Source organism: Apium graveolens, chromosome 1 (genome assembly GCF_009905375.1).
Source record: "Apium graveolens cultivar Ventura chromosome 1, ASM990537v1, whole genome shotgun sequence".
Classification (NCBI taxonomy): Eukaryota; Viridiplantae; Streptophyta; class Magnoliopsida; order Apiales; family Apiaceae; genus Apium; species Apium graveolens.
Genome location: NC_133647.1, coordinates 171193982 through 171215946, shown reverse-complemented (window position 1 = coordinate 171215946; position 21965 = coordinate 171193982). Strand labels below are relative to the sequence as shown.

The 21965-nt window shown below is 35.9% G+C and overlaps 1 pseudogene; it reads right to left on the bottom strand.

Annotated features, from left to right (window-relative positions):
* Window positions 1-577: 577 nt before the first annotated feature.
* LOC141711451 (subtilisin-like protease SBT4.3) lies at window positions 578-3711 on the bottom strand (annotated as a pseudogene).
* Window positions 3712-21965: the final 18254 nt, after the last annotated feature.

The following is a 21965-nucleotide window of genomic DNA, read 5'->3' as shown; positions in this document are numbered from 1 at the left end:
CTGAATTCCGACTTAAGATGAATTTTCTACGAATTTTACAAGACTGCTGATTTTTGTGACTTTTTATCCTACGAATTTTATGAATAATAATGAGAAAGACGAATATGGTGTATTTATAATGCTACAAACCATATATCTTAACCTACAAATTATCTATTAAAATCTCATCCAAATTTTAGCCTATTAGTCTAACCCCAATATTAAATCCTAATATTAATCAAATTTTAATCCATTTTTTTAATATCTTATTATTATTATTATTATTATTATTATTATTATTAATCAAATTTTAACAATTACGGGATATTACGTACCAAAATAGAAAAAAATGAAATATTATTTTAGAAGAGAGTTGAGAAGGGCACAGTAAAGTTAGTTATTAATAAAGTTTATTAATATGTTTGAAATGTCCCATTGTAACCATTGTAAATAAGATGTTGTAAGTTGAAATGATATCCTAGAAAACATTGTTTATTATGCTCAAGAATGAAATGTACTATTGTAAATAAATCACCATACATGATATCCCAGAGGCTAGAGCACTTTCTTTGTTTTGCTCAAGAATGTAGTGCACCAATTAAGCTAAGCTAGTACTATTAAATGAGTAGACAACAATAGGACTGCGCACGCTGTGGATGCCATCGGTCCAGACAAGTGAAGCGGAGAGTTTTGTATTTTCTTGCAATCCTTTCCCAGTGACAACTACCACAAAAGATTTCTTTTCGTTCAACGACTTGAAGGGCAGAATTCTGGGCTTCACACTAACGCCTAACACAGTTTCACTTGTAATATATGCTTTGTATGTACTATTTGGTAAGCCAACATTGGTGACTGTTCTCGGAAAGCTAACCGTAAATGGCTTATTTTTGGTTATATTAACGGCCATTGTTGGATAGTTGATATCCTTAGGTGTGAAAGTGTCTGCTGCAGGACAGCTAGTGTTTTTATCTCCGGATAAATTCCTGATCTTCGAGATATTAAAGCCCATACTGCAGAGCATTCTAAGATATTCCTGCTTCGTCGTTTCATACACTAGACCAGGATTTGTAGCATTCACTGGATTTAGATGTCCTGCTCCATAGGCAAATTCTGCATCTGGATTTGCTGAAGCATCCATGCGCCACGCTATAAAATTTAAAAAATTATGTAATTTTCTGGAAATAAGTTTAGATTGACAGTTTATTTTTTCTAAAACAGAATTGTTACCAGTAGTCATTAAGGATGATTGTATAGCTGAAGCAGACCATTCAGGATGCAAAGATTTTACATAAGCTGCTGCACCAGCTGCATGGGGGCATGCCACTGAGGTTCCAGACATGATGACATATTTGACAGATCTTTTATCATAAGCAGAATCTGATGGTGAAGCAACCGGTGAAAATGCAGCCAGAATAGAGACTCCTGGTGCGGTTATATCAGGCTGAAATATTGTTAACATGTAGTATTGTTTAGTAAATTGCATGAATACATGTCAATGAAGGGTATACGTTAAAATATCAAAGCTAAAACTGATGGTAATGCGTACCTTTGGGATTTCCGTGATTTGTAGGTTTGGCCCTCTTGAAGACAAATAAGCTACAACTGGGGCCTTAGAGTTTGTATGTCTTCACTCTTCAAGATATTTGCACGGGGTTCCCTGTAGAACAAATAATAAAGTTAGCAAAAAACTGGAATAACGAATAGTTCAGATCAGTAATGATATAAATTTATTTTAATAAAATTACATTGTGGAATTGAGATACTCCTCCACCAAAGAAAAATCATCAGTACTGAGAAACGATACAGGGATGGGATAAATTGCGGAGTAATTATAATATTCCACATTATTATAGATGACTGAACCCAGGGAACCAGCTCTGGAAGCTTCATCCAGAGCGGATACACCGTCGCGACAAAGAATGATCTTTCCCTGCACCAATTCGCTATCTAGGCATCCGAAAGCACATTTCCTGACATTTCATGATTAAAAGTCTTCCATTAGATTCACGCACAAAAAAATAAAAAATAAAACAAATTTAAAGAAAGATTGTCAATGGTAAGGGACTTTACTCTGCATCTTTTCCTTTGCATGTTTTTGTACCGTCTAGTCCAGATATAAGAGGAAAAAATGACCCAGTTAAGTTTAAAGAATTGATTGCAGGTCCCTGCACAATGCACATAAGACTTAAGCATCAGTACTGCACAACTAAAAAGATGTGTAAAAGCATTTTAGTTGAAGATTACATACAATTAGCGTTCTTCCATCTCCAAGAGCAAATTTACTAATGATTTGCCCATCAATACTGCTTGCTGCAACGCTAAGCATCCATGGTGAAACATTAACTACTGATCCTAATGTATCACCTAGATTTCCTGCGGCAGTTACTGTCAAAATGCCTTTTTCCATGGCATGAAAAGCTCCTATGGAAATAGAGTTTGTGCTTATGTCGGATGAATATAGGATTCCCAGTGAAACTGAAAGAATGTCAACTCCATCGGCTATGGCATCATCGAATGCTCCCAATATATTTGCATCACTGCTATAACCATCATCATCGCATGCCTTGTATGCAGCAATTCTTGCAGAAGGCACTCCTCCTCTAGCAGTTCCTTCTGCCAGCCCATAGAAACTAGCACCTCTTACATAGTTTCCAGCTGCAATTGAAGCTCTATAAGTTCCATGACCACCCCTGTCTCTTGCGGAATCAAATGGCTTCATGTATTCTGTGAAATTAGTGTAGTACCTTGCTCCAATCAACTTTCTACATATGCATGAAATAAACAAAGTTATAGTACTTAAAACACAGAAGAACAACGATAACCTAGTGTTTGTATTTATCAAATTACTTGTTGCAAGTGAAATTTTTGCCACCCATGCATGCTCCTTTCCATTTGGATGGGACAGGACCAAAGTTCTTGTCATCAAAACTCTCTGATTCAGGCCAAATTCCAGTGTCGATAACGCCAATGATGACATCAGACTCTTGACTTGGAATTCTATGAACATTCTCCGACAGCCCCATGAAGTCCCAAGACCTTGTTGTTTGTATCTGCACTTTCCTACTTCTGAAGACTGAGACCACTGCTTCATGTTCTGCAAACAAAATATATGTTGTCTCATACCATTGATATGTATAAATTATTGTGTGTTACATATGCTACATTCGTGAGTTCATGATTCGTAGTACTTACTAGCTATCTTTTGACGTTCTTGATCGGTGAGATAGGCAGAAAATCCATTGAAACTTCTCCCGTAGCTCCTGAGTAATGATGATTCTGCAAGATCCCTATCCAACATTAACCATTGAGAAGTAAATGTCAGTGAAATCTGTTTAGCAAGTAAATGTTAATGAAATCTGTTGATTCACATAGGCTGTCAATTTGTTTACATTCACCTGTAAAATTAGTGAAATCTGTTTTTTTTTGCAATCATGAATTCATTGAGGTTGTCGAAAAGTTGATTTTAATTTCTGAAGTACACTGGACAAATTTATAACTGATAGCATTCCTAACAAAATAATATATCAACAGTGTATACATAAACGTTAACAAATTATAAAATGTGTATAGTTACTTGGGATGACCATAGGATCACTTAGGCATCGAGAGTGCTATCCCGGCTATCCAAAATCGATTCCCAAACCAGATCCATACCTGAAAGGAGATTATTTTAGTCACCGATTCCCGTCTCAATGGGAACAGAGATCCCCGCGAATTCTCGGGGAATTTCATTATTTTTTTTGGTTTAATAAAAATTAAATTGTAAATAATATTTTTCAATAATAATTCACATAGTAAATCTTAATATATAGATTTTCTTTAAAATTTAATATTAATTTGAATTAATATATATTTCTAGTATCAATAATAAACAAAAATAATATTATAATAATGAAAAATACCATGATAAGTAAACTTAAATCATTTAGGAGATAGAAAATTGAAAATAAAAATATAGTGTATATATTACAATATAACAACTCTTGCTTCAAAACCACTTGCTGCAGCCTTCAAAGGTTGAGTCTGTTTAGCTTTGGTGAATCCTGGTAGGAGTAACTTTGAGGATTTAACATGAGCAATGTCAGAGGTTTCCTTTAACTTATCTTCTGATATCAAGCCAACTTGAGCTATGTCAGAGGTTGCTTGCTTCAGTGTCATATAAGAACTTACTATATCTTGACTCTGAACAACTTGAGCCATGTCAGAGGTTGTTTGAGAAATCTTCTTTGAAATCAGAGTAAGATTAGCATCTTCAACAGATATTTCTTTATCCATAGCAGGCACATAAACCTTTATAGGTTCTCCAACTTTTTCTTTGCCCCTGGACCTTGGATCTATCTCCATTTGTGATTTGGCCTTAGTTGCCTCAAGATATATCCTTTCTTTTATCACAATGCCTTTAGCCTTAGGAATGTTCTTTTCAAAACAGAAGCTTCAGATTTGGAGTTGACTTTTTCTAACTTAAGTCTAGCTTCTTCTTTCTTTAGACTCTCAAAGTCCATTCCTGGATTTTCTTTCAGAAATACCTGTCTTAAAATCTCCTCATTAAGTTCCAGAAGTTCATCAAAACTTATCCTTTTACCAGTATAAGAACTTATTCTTCTCCCAGTATCAGAACTTGTTCTTTGACTTGTAGTTCCAGCTTTACTTGATGAAAAACCTTTACCTTGACCATGACCTCCACCCATTCCAGAGTTTCCCTGGTCATCTTTTTCATCATCCTTTCCCTTCAGTGTCTTGATAGGTTTGTATTTGGACTTAATTACTTTCTCCCCCTTTTTGGCATCAGCAGGTAAAAGAAGAGAGACAAGCAATTCCACTGAGGATTGGATCTCATTGAGTTGATTTTGATGAGAAGCTTGATTCTTCAAAATTTCATCAATCCGAGACTGTTGCTTCTCTTGGGTTTTCTCAATGTTGGCAATTCTGTCAAAGGTAGGTTGGAAAAACCTTTTCTTTTCAAGTTTCAGATTCATATCTTGCTGGATCAAGTTTTCTTGAATTTTATTCACCTTGTCATGAGTTATTGAGTGTTGGCCTTGAAGGTGCCTTGTACTCAATGCAGTAACTCTCAGCTGTGCCTTGAAATCATCATTTATCAGCATTTCATCAGCTTTTGCAAGATGCTCAGCAAGAATCTTTTCAGAGGGAACAAAACTAACTGTGTTCCACTCCTTAGTCCACTCCTGTACTCTAGGAGTTTCACTCCAAGGTACTGGTGCTTCCCCTGTAACAAACTTCTTGACTATCTCAGCTTTATGAACAGTTTGTTGAGGTGCATGTCCTGATGGACCAGCTGCATCAACATCTATATTTGTAGCAGCAGCTTCACCGGTAACTTTATCATTAGCAGCATCAGAACTTATAGAATCAGCATCATCAGCATCCTCTGATAAAAGAATAGTATGAGAGGCTATGGAGGCTTCAACATCATCCTCTAAGTGCTGATCTCCATCTAAGTTCTGATCAACAGCCATATTCTGATGGTCACCTAACATCTTATCTTCAGTATCTAGATGCAGAGAAGGTGTTGTAGGAAATTCTGGATTGAAATCAGCATCAAGAAGTGGTATTGTTGGTTGAGTGATTTGAGTAGGTAGAGCTTCTAAGTACAAAACCTGAGGCACTTCCAAGTTATGGATGTCAATTTTATCACTTGGCCCCTGATTATCAGCATGTACTGGAGATACTGGAGGTGTGGGAATATGAGTTATTTCTGGCTCATGAAGTGGAGAGTGATGAGTTGCATGAAGATCTGGATCAGCACTTGGAGAATTGTTAGCTTCAATAGGGTCTTGTGAGATCAGAGATTCCTGATTCCCTTCCTTAGCTGTTGCGTCCAGTCCTTTACCAGAATCTGCAGGCCTTTTAGCTAATGTTTTAATTCTTTTAGCTTTTTAGGAGACTGTAGGAGCTATATCATCAGAATTTTGCTTTCTAAGCCTTTTTAGGGGCCTAGAACTCCCAATTCCAGTATCCTTCTGAGAAGAGACCTTCCCAGCTTCTACAAATACAGGTTCTGACACTAGAACCTGTTCCTCACTTTCTGACTCATCCCTCAGAACAATCCTCCTTCTCTTCTGTTGTGTCTGAGGTACACTCTTTGTCCTCTTAGGTTTGGAAGATGAAGGCCTCACAGGATGTGATGATGGTGAAGGTTGAGATGTCTGTGATGGTTTGAAATATGTTCTGATGGAGGGTTGAGTAGGTTGAGGTTGATAAGTGGTATGCTCTGATGGTTGTTGTGGTGGCTGGGATGTGCTGGTGGGTTGAACATCAGGGTAAACAAATGTGTAGGTTTGAGGATCAGCATTTACAAGAATCTGTTTTACAGACTGAGGTATCTGTAAGGGTCTAACCACTTTCTTCTTAATGTCAGCATTTAACAAATCATTAAAAGCTCTTTTTGCAAGCTTAAAGGGTGGAATTAAATCAGTGGTAGGTTGGGGTTCATCAGCACAACAGAAATTATATATAAGCTGACAGAATCTAGCAAAGTACACTACATTTCTATCTTCTGTCATCCTATCCTTTATGAAATCTAGCACAGCACTTGTAAAATCAAAGTGAGTTTGATGAATAAGAGCATACCCGATTTGCTGACTCATAATTGGAATGGCATCAAAGTTGGAGCACTTATTGGCGAATGCCTTAGTGATACAATCGAAGAAAAAGCTCCATTCCTTCCTGATATTTGCCCTTTTCAACTGTCTAAGCTTGCCCAAACTCTTCTCATAACCCAAACTGGCCATGAGCTGCTGTAGAACAGGGTCCTCTGCTGTCGAGAATGTACAGCCTTCTGGTAAGTGGAGAGCTTTGCGAACTGCTCCAGGAGTAACCACATGCTCAACATCATTGACTTCAAATACGATGCTTGGAGAACAAGTAGCACCACCATCATCAAAAATCCCAGTTCGCCAAAATGTCAGAACTTGTTGACTTGAGGTAGTGTGAGGTTGGGTCAAAGCATACCCAATCTCACTATTTGCTAAAAAATCTTGCACAAAGTGCAAATCAGATGGAGCTTTAGCCTTGTTTAAGATTGCAACATAGTTGTTTGGTACGAACTTGGCTCCATTTACAATCAAATTCTTGGGATCCGTTCTTGCTGACGGAGATAACGGAGATGAAGATTTCTTTGGACAGTCAACAAGTCATTTTTAATGATCTCTGGAAATTGAGTCCAGAGATTATAAGGAATGTTGTTGATAGGATATTCAGTCGAAATTCCATTTTGAAAAATATGCACAGTTTCAGTGCTGTAGTTGTAAAAACAACCAAACTGAGCCATTGTTTGAGAGAAGAAAGAATTGATTTTGACTGAAGGACAATTGATCGGTTATATAGACAAGGGAAGACCAAGAGATGCACGGAATGTGAAACGAATAGAAGTAAAGCCTCGTCTCCATAGACCGAGGAGTAATAATGACAACCATTGGAAGCTTAAAACAGGAGTTAATGAGCACACAAAACAAGTAAAAAAATTACTGTGCATATACGAGTACCACTAACCCAAATTATGTTGACTGTTTATATCTCATCCAAACATATCCTGATTTTAAATATGACTGTTTCAGATTTAAGCACAAATAAGTCCAGTAAAAAATCAGGATTTAATATCAGAACTTAACAGTCATCAGAACATGACTCCTTAACTCGAAAAGTAAATGTTTTATTCCTGTAATTCTTCACACAATTACTGATATGGTTGCATCAGAATTTAATCATCAGAACTTCCATCAGAACTTGTCCTCAGAATTTATGCATCTGACACTTAAACTGTTCATCTAAAATAACATTTATCACCACAGCAATTTTCATCACTCACATGGAGTGTATGTGTGTGCAATAAGCTAAATATCAGATAAAGATTAAAGTCTGATTCACTTTAGTACATCTTAGAAATAAGGCATAACTAAGAACTTTGCTCAAAATCTGTCATTATTCTGAAGTCTACTATGGAATGAGTTCATGCATGAGTCCACCTCAACTATTTTGTGCTCATTTTATGTATCTTTTGAAATTCCTTTTTACAGTGGCTTCTCAGTGTAAGTGAGTCATGACTTCTTATCAGAATTTATGCTGTTAATCAGAGTATTTCTCCAGTAATCATAGAGTGTGAAAAGTCACCAAGAAAATTTTATTTTGCTTTACTAATGCATATAACTTAATACCGGCAATGCACTTGGGTCTTCCCTTCCACATTTTTTACTCTAGATCTCAAAGGAGTACCTGATTTTTATTTTATTTTATTTTCTTTTTCTTTTGATAAGTGAGGCTTATCAGCACTTAGTACATTCACCAGATTTACTAACATCAGAACTTAACAGATAAGAAGCATTATTCTAGTTTTTGACTTAGTAATAAGATAGACAAATTAAACTTAACTAAGCTCAATATCAGAATTTGCTTGTGTTAAAAGATTTCCACATAAACAATTACTTCAAACATGGGACCTTTAGTATATTAGAGATTACTAGGTCATCATCTAGCACAGTTATCCTCATTAGAGTGAATAGTCACAGAAACATGCATATCACTATCAGAGTTTAGAAATTCACATCAGACAACAATCAGCACTTAAGCAAATTTCATATTAAGCACTGAATACACAAAGATAGTAATATCTGTAAATACTGATCATAAAGTCTGATGTAACAGAACATAAACTAAGCAGATTTAGAGAAAGAACCTGAAACCATTCCAAGTTCATTTACCAATCTTGTAAAAGTAGCTTCACACAGTGGTTTTGTGAAGATATCTGCTAGTTGTTGATCTGTTGGAACAAAATGCAATTCCACTGTACCTTCATCCACATGTTCCCTTATGAAGTGATACCTAATGCTGATGTGCTTTGTCATTGAGTGTTGAACTGGATTACCTGTCATAGCAATAGCACTTTGATTATCACAGTAAATAGGGATTTTAAAATATGTTAACCCATAATCCAGTAACTTCATCCAAAGAATCTGTGCACAACAGCTTCCTGCAGCAATGTACTCTGCTTCTGCAATTGATGTGGAAATTGACTTTTGTTTCTTGCTAAACCAATAAACTAATCTGCCTCCAAGAAATTGGCAGCTTCCACTTGTGCTTTTCCTGTCAATTTTGCATCATGCAAAATCTGCATCTGAGTAACCTATTAGCTTAAAGTCTGATTCTCTAGGATACCATAATCCCAGATCAGCTGTACCCTTAAGGTATTTGAAAATTCTTTTCACAGCTGTTAAGTGAGGTTCTCTTGGATCTGCTTGAAATCTTGCACAAAGACAAGTAGCATACATGATATCAGGTCTACTAGCAGTTAGATAGAGTAGTGAGCCAATCATACCTCTGTAATCAGTAATATGTACTGATGTACCAATATCCTTATCCAATTTTGTTGCAGTGGTCATGGGAGTGGATGCACTTGAACAATCTTGCATTCCAAATTTCTTCAGCAAATTTCTAGTGTACGTGGATTGATAAATAAAAGTGCCTTCTTCATTCTGCTTGACTTGAAGGCCCAGAAAATAGCTAAGTTCCCCCATCATACTCATTTGATATCTTGACTGCTTCAGTGTGGCAAATTTCTTGCAAAGTCTGTCATTTGTAGAACCAAAAATGATATCATCAACATATATTTGCACCAAAAGTAAGTCATTTCCATGGTTGAGGTAGAACAGTGTTTTGTCAATAGTTCCTCTGTTAAATCCACTTTCTAGAAGAAATTGAGCTAAAGTCTCATACCATGCTCTTGGAGCTTGCTTAAGGCCATAAAGTGCTTTATCAAGCCTGTAGACATGATGTGGAAGTTTGGAAACTACAAAGCCTTGAGGTTGTTCAACATATACTTCCTCTTCCAATTCTCCATTGAGAAAAGCACTTTTCACATCCATTTGAAAGACTATAAACTTTTTGTGAGCAGCATAAGCCAAAAATATCCTTATGGCTTCCAATCTAGCAATTGGTGCAAATGTTTTATCATAATCAATTCCCTCCTGTTGAGAATATCCTTTTGCAACCAGCCTTGCTTTATTCCTTGTAATTATGCCATCACTATCAGTTTTGTTTCTGAACACCCACTTTATACCAATAACAGATCTGTTCTTTGGTCTTGGCACTAGGGTCTATACTTTATTACTTTCAAATTCATTTAACTCTTCCTGCATTGCTTGCACCCAATCAGCATCTTGAAGAGCTTCTTCCAGTTTCTTTGGTTCAGTCTGAGAAAGAAAAGAATTATAGAGACATTCATTTGATGTAGCTGTTCTAGTTCTGACACATGTATCAGGATTTCCAATAATTAAGTCAGGTGTATGTGATTTAATCCACTTCCTTGCAGATGGAAGATTTTCTCTAGAACTGGATGCTCCCCCATGATCCATGCTATCTCCATCAACATTTTCTTATGCTCCCCCTGAAATTATACTCTCTGAGTTGGATCCTTCAGAATTTGAGTTTTCAGAATTATCAGAACTTGGCTCATCAGAACTTGATGAATCAGAACTTGAAGAGCCAGTTGTAGGTTCTAATGCTTCTTGAGATGTGGTTGTATCTTCAATATGCTCCCCCTGCACAGGTGCATCTTCCTTTGGCGTAGTTACTACAGTTTCAATAACATCAGAGTTTAATCCATCAGAGTTTGCAGTATCAGGATTTAGACTTTCAGGATTTAGACTCTCAGGATTTACAGTTTCAGAATTTAAAACTTCATTTTCAAATCTCAGCTGATCATGATCATTGAAATCTTCAAGTCCAGTAATCTTCTTATCATCAAAAGAGACATTGATAGATTTCATGACAACCCTTGTTCTTAAATTGTAGACTCTGAAGGCTTTTGTGGAAAGTGGATATCCAACAAAAATTCCTTCATCATCTTTTTGATCAAATTTGGATAGCTGTTCAGGATGAGTCTTAAGAACAAAACACTTGCATCCAAATGCATGAAAATACTTCAGATTTGGCTTCTTTTTCTTTACCATCTCATATGGTGTCTTTCCATGCTTGTTAATGAGTGTTGCATTCTGAGTAAAATAAGCAGTCTGCACAGCTTCAGCCCAAAAATAGGTTGGTAGCTTTGCTTCATCAAGCATAGTTCGTGCAGCTTCAATAAGAGTTCTATTCTTTCTTTCAACAACTCTATTTTGCTATGGAGTTCTAGGAGCAGAAAATTCCTGCTTTATTCCATGGTCTTTGCAGAACTCTTCCATGATCAAATTCTTGAACTCAGTGCCATTATCACTTCTTATGATCTTCACAGAATCTTTGACTAATTTATCCAGTTAATTGACATGATCAATCAAAATAGATGCAGTTTCACTTTTTGTGTGCAAGAAATACACCCATGTGTATCTGGTGAACTCATCCACTATGACTATAGCATATTTCTTCTTTGCAATAGATATGACATTCACTAGACCAAACAGATCAACATGTAGTAGGTGATAAGGCTCAAGAATTGATGATTCAGTCTTGCTCTTGAATGAAAATTTTCTTTGTTTTACCTTCTGACATGAATCACAAAGGCCATCAGGAGCAAATACTGATTTTGGCAATCCTCTCACAAGATCTTTCTTGACTAGTTCATTTATATTGTTGAAATTTAAATGAGAGAGTTTCTTGTGCCAATTCCAGCTTTCTTCAATTGATGCTCTACTCATCAGACAGATTGTAGAACCATCAGTACTTGTTGAAAGCTTAGCTTCATAAATGTTACCATGCCTGTATCCTTTTAGAACAACTTTGCTTTTAGATTTGCTTACAACTTCACAGTGTTCTTTAAAGAAATCTACATGATAACCTCTGTCACAGATTTGACTCACACTTAGCAGATTGTGTTTAAGTCCTGGGACCAGAGCTACTTTCTCAATGATGACATTCCCAAGATTGATATTACTATATCCCAATATTTTTCCAATGTTGCCATCTCCATAAGAAACACTTGGGTCAGCTTTCTCCATAAAGTCTGATAGCAGGGCTTTATTTCCAGTCATATGTCCCGAGCATCCACTGTCCTGAACTAAGATGTTTTTCCTGTTTCCCTACAATCACAAAGACCACTAATGATTAGTTTTAAGGACCCAGACTTGCTTGGATCCTTTGGCTTTATTAAGTTTGTTAACATTTGCAGCGGATTTAGCATCAGAGTTTATGTTAACAGTTTTCTTATCAGCATTTACAGTATCAGACTTTGCATCAGAACTTATACTAGAAGGAACAATGCTAACTTTCTTTAAAAAATGTTTTATTTGATAATAATCATAGTACAAACTATGATATTCCTTACAAGTATAAATGGAATGCCATAAACTACCACAATAAAAACAAGAATTTTGTGGCCTATATCTAACAGACTGACTCTTAACTCCTGACTTTGAAGGTAAGGAGTTTATGTTCTTATTCTTCCTGCAAAAAGAAACCAGATGGTTAGAATTTCCACAGTTATGACATGTTTTTCTAGGAGCATTAGGAACAAGCTTATAATCATTGCTTTTATTCACACCTTCCTTTCCATTCCTATTTTTCCTAGGTGACTTTACCTTGTTTACATTCTTAACATCTTTCAGCTTGTACTTAAGCTGCTTCCTAGTCATTAAGCCTATGTTAACTTCAGTTGGCTTTTCCTGTTTTAGTTTGTCAGAAGTTAATTCCTCTTTAACTTCTAATTTCTCAGTATCAGACTTTACAGCTACAAACTTAACAGGTTTTACCTTTGGCTTTTGTTTAACAACTATAGGTTCAATTTCTACAGTTCCTTTATCATTCTTATCATCTCCATAACCTAAGCCTTCTTTCCAGTTTCCACTAATTAACAAATTCTGAGTTGTTCTGCCAGAGTTAGTCCAAGTCCTGATAATCTCTCTTTCCTTTTCTAACTCAATTTTTAGAGATTCATTCATTTTAAGTACTTCATCCCTAACATAGAAAGAATCATCTCTATCTTTCTGAGTTTGATGGAACATGACATTCTTTTTCTAAATAATCATTTCTCTTTTTATAAGCAAGATTTTCAGAAGTTAACCTTTCACATGTTAAAGTTTGATCTCTATAACTAATAAACATGGTTTTAAGATATCTTCTCAACTCATTAATATCATCAGTATGAAAGGCATAAGTAGTTTGAGGTACCTTTAACTCAGCAGCATCAGAACTGCTATCAGCATTTGCCATCAAGGCATAGTTCTCCTCACTTTCAGAATCTGAAGTGTCTGTCCAGCTTTTCTTCTTTGTGACAAGAGCCTTGCCTTTGTCACTCTTCATTTCTTGCAATCAGGAGATATGTGGCCTTTCTCACCACAGTTGTAGCATTTGACATTTGTGTAATCTCCTCTGTCAGACTTTCCTCCTTTACCTTCAGATTTTCTGAAACTCTTCTTATCAGAACTTGCACCTTTCTTGGAAAACTTCTTTCCCTTCCTGAATTTTCTGTATGCAATCCTTGTGATTCCTTTCACAATAAGAGCACACAGCTTTATCATCTCCTCATCGACATCCATCTCTGGTAAGCTTTCAGTTTCTTAGTCATCATCACTATCAAAACTTGATGACTCAGTATCAGAATTTGTGATGAGAGCTTTTCCCTTGCCTTTCCTTGAGGCAGCTGATTTGGGGGATTCCTCCTCAGCCTTAAGAGCAACTGTCCTTGACTTTCTTCCTTTTCTCTTGTTTCTTTGTTCCATCTCAAGTTCATGAGTCTTGAGCATCCCATTAATTTCATCAAGAGTTGTTTCTTCAAGATTATAGTTGTCTCTTATAGTGGTGGCCTTCAAATCCCAACTTTCAGGAAGTGCTAACAGGAATTTAAGATTTGAATCCTCAAGATCATATTCCTTGTCAACTAGTGACAAATCATTCAAGAGTTTGACAAATCTATCATATAAACCAGTTAATGACTCATCAGGCTTTGAGTCAAAGTGTTCATACTCTTGAGTGAGTATAGTCTTCATGTTCTTCTTAATTGATTCGGTTCCCTGGCATCTTGTCTCCAAAGCATCCCATATCTCCTTTGCAGTCTTGCAGTTGATTACCCTGTTTGACATTACATTATCAATAGCACTATGCAGCAAGTGTCATACCTTAGCATCCTTAGCAATTGATGAGATATCTTCAGCAGTATAATCACTCTTCTCATTTGGTACAGACTTTGCTGGTTGACCTGCAACTACAACAGAGAGTTTGGTTGGCTTGTGTGATCCTTCATTGATTCTGTCAAGGTATTCTGGATCAGTAGCTTCCAGAAACATAGACATCCTCATGTTCCATATGGAATATTCAGATGGTTTTAGTATGGGAACTCTAATAGTCTCATATCGACTATGGATTTGAGTCTTTGGAGGTTCTTCAGTTTTGGTGGGCTTAGTTGGAGATTGTTCTTCTTCAGACATGATTGATTTTGGATCTTAAACTATTTGTGTGTTAATACAAGGATCTGATACCACTTGTTAGGTCACACACACTGTAGAAGGGGGTTGAATACAGTGTTTAGCACAATCAAATCGAATTAAAGAACACAAGTAACAGAAAACAAACTTTATTAAACTCTGTTACAATATAGAACTGTCCTCTCTCAGTGATGAACAAATATCACGAGAGCTGTTAGGGTTACAATGAATATTATTCTCGATAATGATAACACATTTAGTGTAAACCCCATGTCTTTATTTATATACTACACTGTTACAAAATAATCTCTAATTGATATGGAATTTAATTCTGCTTCCTAAAATATATCAATCAGTTATCTTTTCTTCCAAGTATTCTATTCTTCATAGAATTCCTTCTTCATGCATGTCCCTTCTTGCGTTTGTCTTGATCTTCTTTCCTTTCAATCAGCCGCCTTCCTTATCTGAAGGTCCCCTTAAGTCCTGATATTATCTCCTGATAAATATCTCCTGGTAACTTAAGTTCTGACAACTTAAGTTATGACTTCAGTATAAGTGCTGATTTCCAGTTAAGTACTGATTTGTCCTGTTTAAGTAAGATCTGAAAACTAAACAAAAATCATATTAGACATGACATTATCAAATATATCTAACAAAAGGAGAGAAGCTCTCCGTCAGCAAGAACGGATCATCCGTCTTGCAGTGCTCTTCGTCAGCAGCAGAAGGAACTAGTCGTTAGGCTTCTTAGAGTAGGACTCAGGTTGTTGATGTTAAGAATCTTAGAATAGGACTATCTTGTAATTTTTGCATGTAATTGATAAATTTCATGAAATGTACTCATCTGATATATTAATGAAATTTCCTTTAATTACAAGATTTGGTCTTTGTTTCTCAAATTATATGACTGTGCATGTTTTAATTGCAATTTGTTAATCTTTACTTCATCGATTTTTAACTTTATCATGTGATAAATGTTTTGATTCAATTTTTGATGATTTGAGGAAACAATTGAAGGACGGGTTCATGCATCTGAACCTGTGATCAATAAAGCTGAGAATGTTACTTCTCAAAAAAAACAACAGCTCAAAGTTCTGATACTCTGAAAAGAAAGAAATCTATAAGTTATGTTGCTGCTGAAGCAACTCCTTCATTGGTAAGGAGATTGAAGAAAATGAAGGCTAGGAGGTATTTGGATAAGGCTCCATTAGAAGATACTGAAGAAGCTGAGGAAGGGGATCAAGAATCTCTGATCTCACAAGAACCAATTATCATTGAAGCCCTTCCAGCTCAAGCCAAAGACAGTGCTAATGATACAGTTGTTACCCCTCCTGTCTCTCCTATTAAAGCTACAGATGATGCTAAAGAACAAACTGAAAATTCTGAAATAAATATTCATAATTTGAATATACCTAAAGTTCTTTATCTGGAAGCTCCATCTACATCAAAGACACCAGCTCTGGAGATAAATTCTGATCCTCAGAATTTAGATGATGTTATTTCTGAATCTCCAGTTGCTTCATACACTGTTGAGCTATCAGAACATCATGAGTCTTCCTCAAGTTCTGATGACAGTGTTTCTGCTGAGCATCCAGTTCCTATTCCGGGCAAGGAAGAATTGGTGAAGAAATTTATTAAAAAGGAAGCACCTATTCCTTGGGAGGATACTCACAGAGGTGTTGAGTGGACCAAGAAGTGGAATGAATCAGATTTTGTTCCATGTTCTAAAGTTCTAACAGAGCATATTGCAAAAGCTGATGAGTTGCTCACAAATGCTGATTTTAAGATACAACTCAAGATCATAGCTCTGTCTACAAAACATCTTCAAGGTCTACATACTTCTACTCATAAAAAGGTTGATACACTCAGAGAACAAGCTGATAAGCTCGATCTATAGCTCAAGATTGATAAGAACAGGTATATCAGACCTATTTCTGAAAAAACTGAAGCCATTGAGAAAACTCAAGAGAAGCAACAGGCCCAAATTGCTGAGGTCCTGGCTAATCAAGCTTCTCAGAAAGCTTAATTGGATGAAATCCAATCTTCAGTTGAACTTCTTCTTTCCCTCTTACTTCCTGATGATGCCAAAAAGGGGGAGAAGGTAGTTAAGTCCAAATGTTCACCTACTTATGAACTGAAGAAAAAGGATGATAAAGGTGATGACCAGGGAAACTATGAAAAGAGTAGAGGTCAAAGAAAAGTTTAAGGAAAATCTTCTATTCAGAACAAGTCAAGTTCTGATGTTTTGAATGCTCAAAGACTGAAGTCAAGTGTTGATAAACAAAGTCTGATGTCAAGTTCTGATATTCTGATTCAGTCAGGATCTGAAGACTCTCAGAAGTTTTTGCAAACTCTGAAGTTAAAGGGGAAGCAGACTACTGTTTATTAAAAAAAATCCTAAAATCCAGACACTTGATAAGAAGATAGCTAGAAGATTATTTCTGAAACACAATCCAGGAATGGATTTAGAAACTCTCAAGGAGGAAGAAGCTAGATTTGCTGCTGAGAAGACAAATCTTAAGTCTAAAGCTTCTGATACAAAGAAACCTCCAAGGCCTAAGGAAAAAGGCATTGTGATCAAGGAAAAGTCAAATTCTGAAACTTCAATGTTCAAGACTAGATCACAGACTGAGAGTGATCCCAAAGACAAAGGGAAAGGAAAAGTTGATGAACCAACCAAGCCACTGAACATGAAAATTTCTCAAGATCTGATGAAACCAATGTCCAAAATGGTTCAAGTAACTGATGATAATCTTGTTAAGGATGAAACTGTTCAAATTCTGAAAAGAAGAAAGATAATTGAAGAATCTAAAACAACCTCTGACACTGCTTAAGTTGTTGTTCAGAATAAAGGACATCAATGTACAGAAGAAACATCAAATTCTGATCAAGCTATCAAGACATCAACTACTGACAATCCTCAAGTTGATTTGAATAAAATGACAATTGCTGATAAGAAGAAGTTGTTATAAAAAGAAAGCTACTCCAGTTGAACTAAAATCCACTCTCATGATTAATCAACTCGCTACATTTGGGTTGAGAGCCAAGCAACCTAGAGATAGAGCTGGATTAGGTTCTGACGAAGAGAAGATTCGAACATGAGTAGAGGTTACTCTAAGAGATCGTTTCATGTTGACAGACAAATCATATGAACAAATCAAACAAAGGCACCCTGACAAGGTGTTGTCTGCTCAAATTGTGATAGATGCTCATGACAAAGAGAATCTAAAAGAAAAATTGATCTTATTTCTCAATGATGGAAGGACTTATAGACTAGCTGATACTGATGTACTAAAGAAGTCTGTCAGAGAGCTTCAACATATTCATTATCTTCTGGAAGTAAAATCTGATGTTACAAGAAGATGGTCAGAATACATTTTGAAGGATATAAGAGATCTATTCAGAATCTCTGGTACAAAGACTTCTCATTAAAGTCCAATGATTACTGAAGGTGATGGAAGAGAAATTCCTATGCTGAAGAATTCTGCTAAGGTGGAAGTTATTCTGAAAGGAAGATGCTTATATTATAATGAAAACTCTTCACATCCTAAGGTTATCAGACTTGGTGATGGACTTGAAAGAACATCCATTCAAGCTCTCAGGACATCCATTTATCAAATTGGTGATAGTAAAGAAGAAGAACTGATGCAGGTCAAGGCACAGTTAGATGAAGTTCTGAAGAAAGCTAAAGATAATATGATAAATGATTTTGTTAAGAATCATTATGGATTCAGATTGATTCAGTGATGTTGGTAAAGCTGGATGTTTTGTAAGTTGTAGTTAATAGTCTTATTAAACTCTTATTGCATTTGAAATTAAATGTTTTTGACATCATCAAATCTATTAACTTGTACATTCTTGCATAATTTACAAGTTGGGGGAGATTGTTGGATATATTTGAGATGTCATGTCTAATATATTTCATGTTTAGTTTTCAGATCTTATCAAATAGGAAATATCAGTTCTTACTGGAATCAGGACTTACTGGAAGTCAGGACTTATGGATATCAGGACTTTGATTATCAGAAGATAATATCAGAAGATGGATATCAGAACTTAAGTACTGGAGGACTAAGTTAAGGAAGGAAGCTGATTTACAGGAAAGAAGATCGAGACTAATACAGAAGAAGATATGCATGGAAAGAGTTAGAGGACTAGAAGAATTGTACTCCCTCCGTCCCTTTCAATTGTTTACATTTTTTGGAGAGTGTCCGACACGCATTTTAAGGTGCATATTAAGTATAACTCTGTAATATTTTTTACAATTTTGTTTTTCTGAATAAAAATTAAAACATTTAACTTTTATTCAGAAAAAGAAAATTGTAAAAATAAGTTACATAACTATACTTTTTATGCACCTTAAAATGCGTGCCGGACACTTACTCAGAAATGTAAACAATTGGAAGGGACTGAGAGAGTATAAGATATCTGATTGATATATTTTAGGAGACAGAATTATATTCCATATCAATTAGAAGTTATCTTGTAACTGTGTGTCTATATAAACACAGACATAGGTTTACACTATATGTGTTACGATCATCAAGAAGATCATACATTGTAACCTAGCAGCACTCGTGATATTTGATCATCACTGAGAGAGAACAATTCCATTGTAACAGAGTTTATTATATCAAATACATCTATTTTCTGTTACTTGTGTTCTAAATCGACTTGATTGTATTCTACACTATATTCAACCCCCTTCTACAGTGTTGTGTGACCTAACAATATTAATTTAGTTCGTAAAGTTATTTTCAAAAACAAAAAATACTTATCGGGTATATAAAGATTGTATCGAGATTTTAGTTGCGTAGGTGATTGCAGTTGTTGTGAGTGATTTGGATTATAAATGGTGATTGTTAGATTAATTGTTTGGATTGATTGACTGTTGTCATTAACGTTGATATTGTGTTCGACGGGTAGTATGATAAATAAAGGAGACGCTGCCCAATTTTCGGGTACGTATCCTGTAAAATATCAGAAATATCTATCGAATGTAAATAGTTATACAGTTACAAATAAATAATTTATAAAATATAACGGATTATTATTTCCTAAAACAATGAGTATAGATGTTTCCCGAAAATGAATATTGAATCGAGATTTGAATATATGAATCCGGTATGTTACATGTACTATAGTAATGTATATAAGTACGAGTTGGGATTGTTATCATTTGGGTAGGATTGGTATCGAGGATATGTCAAGCATAACTGAGTGTCTAACATAGAGTATTTCGACCCTGTAGGTTCTAGTCGGGCAACCAAAAGTGGACATTGGGCTAAAGATGACCTAGTGGTCAGTCGACGAGCTCGGTAGGGTTTCAACCGAAAAACCTGAGTGTCGAAGTCGAATCCAAGATGATCTAGTGGTTGGACGTTAAAGCCTGAGCGTCACAGTCGGCATAGAGTCGATCAATAATATTTGTAAAGCCCTGCAAGGCAAGTATTTTTGAACCTTTCTCGAGATATATTGTAAATATTTCTAAATTCTCCAGTGTTATCGCTAGTATTCAAAATATTTTTGTTTTATGTTAAGTACTTTGAATGATTCAGCCTGTACTCTGATCACCTCACTTGATCTTTGAGATGTAAGCCTTAATCTTTTTAAACCATCCATTGTTGATTTACAAGACACTAAACCACACAAATGCAATACTACCAAACAAAGATATATATCCACCATATACCAAACACTGGAACATACATGCTTAAACATACCGAAACTTTTATACCCAATCATACCTTATAACATCAAATGACTAGACTTTGTGAAATCACTGCTCATTTAATCCCTGATTCTCTTACAGGCTAAAAACCATTCCTCATACATACCTTGATATACCCTTTTGATACCCATGAATTGCATTACGCTTTTATTCAAGAGTTTTATCATCATTGATTATGATCTTGTTTTATTGAAGTATATTGTTTATCATACTGAACTGTTTTAGAATTGGATAGTTTTCTTATGTGGACCAGATTCGTGGTCAGACCAGATTCGTGGTCGAGGTAGGCCAATGTGTGCCTTGGATCCAGTCATTAGAGCAGAGCCGTGTGCCTTGCTCGGGGTTAGTGCATGACTGATTAGCAGCCTAATCTTGGTTTTAAAACTTAAAACAAATATCCAATTTTAATGATTGTTTAACAAGAAACTTGATTCCTCTGGATCATCTCGTTTGATCATTATTTAACCTCAGTTATTGTTATTATGACTTGCTGAGCTAGTTAGCTCACTCTTGTGAATCTTTTTATGTATTCTACAGTTAAGAAGGATACGGTTGATAGCGAGGTATACTAGTTCAATGTACGAGCTAGGATTCCAGATTGAGTCGGATCGAGCTAGCGGGAGCTTATTACGGTAGTGAGATAGTAAGATTGTAAGAATAATTTCATTATCAGTTGTAAGTTAAATTAGTTGGGATTTGGTACGTTGTAATAAAAGTTAAAGTTGTGGCTTGTTTTCATACTTTAACCTGTTGCGATCCGTGGTTATGTAAAGTAGGGTCATTGCAAATGATATTTCTTATACAGGTTTATATATTGAGTAAGTGTTGTGGACCCCAAACTTCTGACCCGGGTTTGGAGGGCGCCATAGGTTGGTATCAGAGATACAGGTTATAAGTCACTGAAACAAGCCTAGATTGTCGGGGTTGGGTAGAAGGTTAGGATTAGGAATAGGAAATAGAAAGATAAGACGTCATGAGGTTGAGTGTGACTGTAAAATAGGTGTTTGGCATGATTCGTATTGCGGTTCGATATTCTTAGCTTACGACGTGATTTCCGGATAACAGCAATGGCAGATCCTATTTTTCTTATATTATCTGATCATTTGGAGCTTTTCGTTCAAGGATCGTCATCTTCTCCCAGATTTGATTTGCACCTTGTTCTTCCATCAGTATTAATGGTATTACCTTTTGTTATGACAGTTGCACCTCTTCAAGTTATTCTACGCTATTCTACCACCCCTTGATATGAGACTATCTATTTAAGAACCTCCATCTGTTTATCCTTATTTTACTGGACATTCGGCTGTGAATGTATCTTTTCAGTTTACCCTATACCCTATTCTATATCCTCATATTAAAACCTGTCTTAAGGAGCAACAGTATTTATGAGGATGGATTTGATAACTACAGTAAATGGTGAGTACCTGAGATATAAATAAAGTTGAGAAGAAGCTTAGAAAGAAGATTGAAGTGTTTTGGAGGATAGCTGTTACCAGGTTAAAAGAAGCCATTAGTGACTAGGCCACCCATGACTAGCTTGTGGGATGGATTAGATAAGTTTTGAAAGAAAGTTAGAGAAGATTACGGATCTGGAGCTTTCTTAAAGTTAAAGTTGTGGCTTATTTTCATACTTTAACCTGTTGCGATTATGTAAAGCAGGGTCATTGCAAATGATATTTCTTATACAGGTTTATAAATTGAGTAAGTGTTGTGGACCCCAAACTTCTGACCCGGGTTTGGAGGGTGCCACAACACGTGGCAAAATCACTACCGTCCAGGTAGCCCGAATTCAGAACCTTCCAATGGTTCGGATCCAAAAGTACTTTAACTCATAACAGACATCCACGCGTTCTTCAGTCCAAAAACTCACCTACGGCCCAGATCAAAGGTACCAA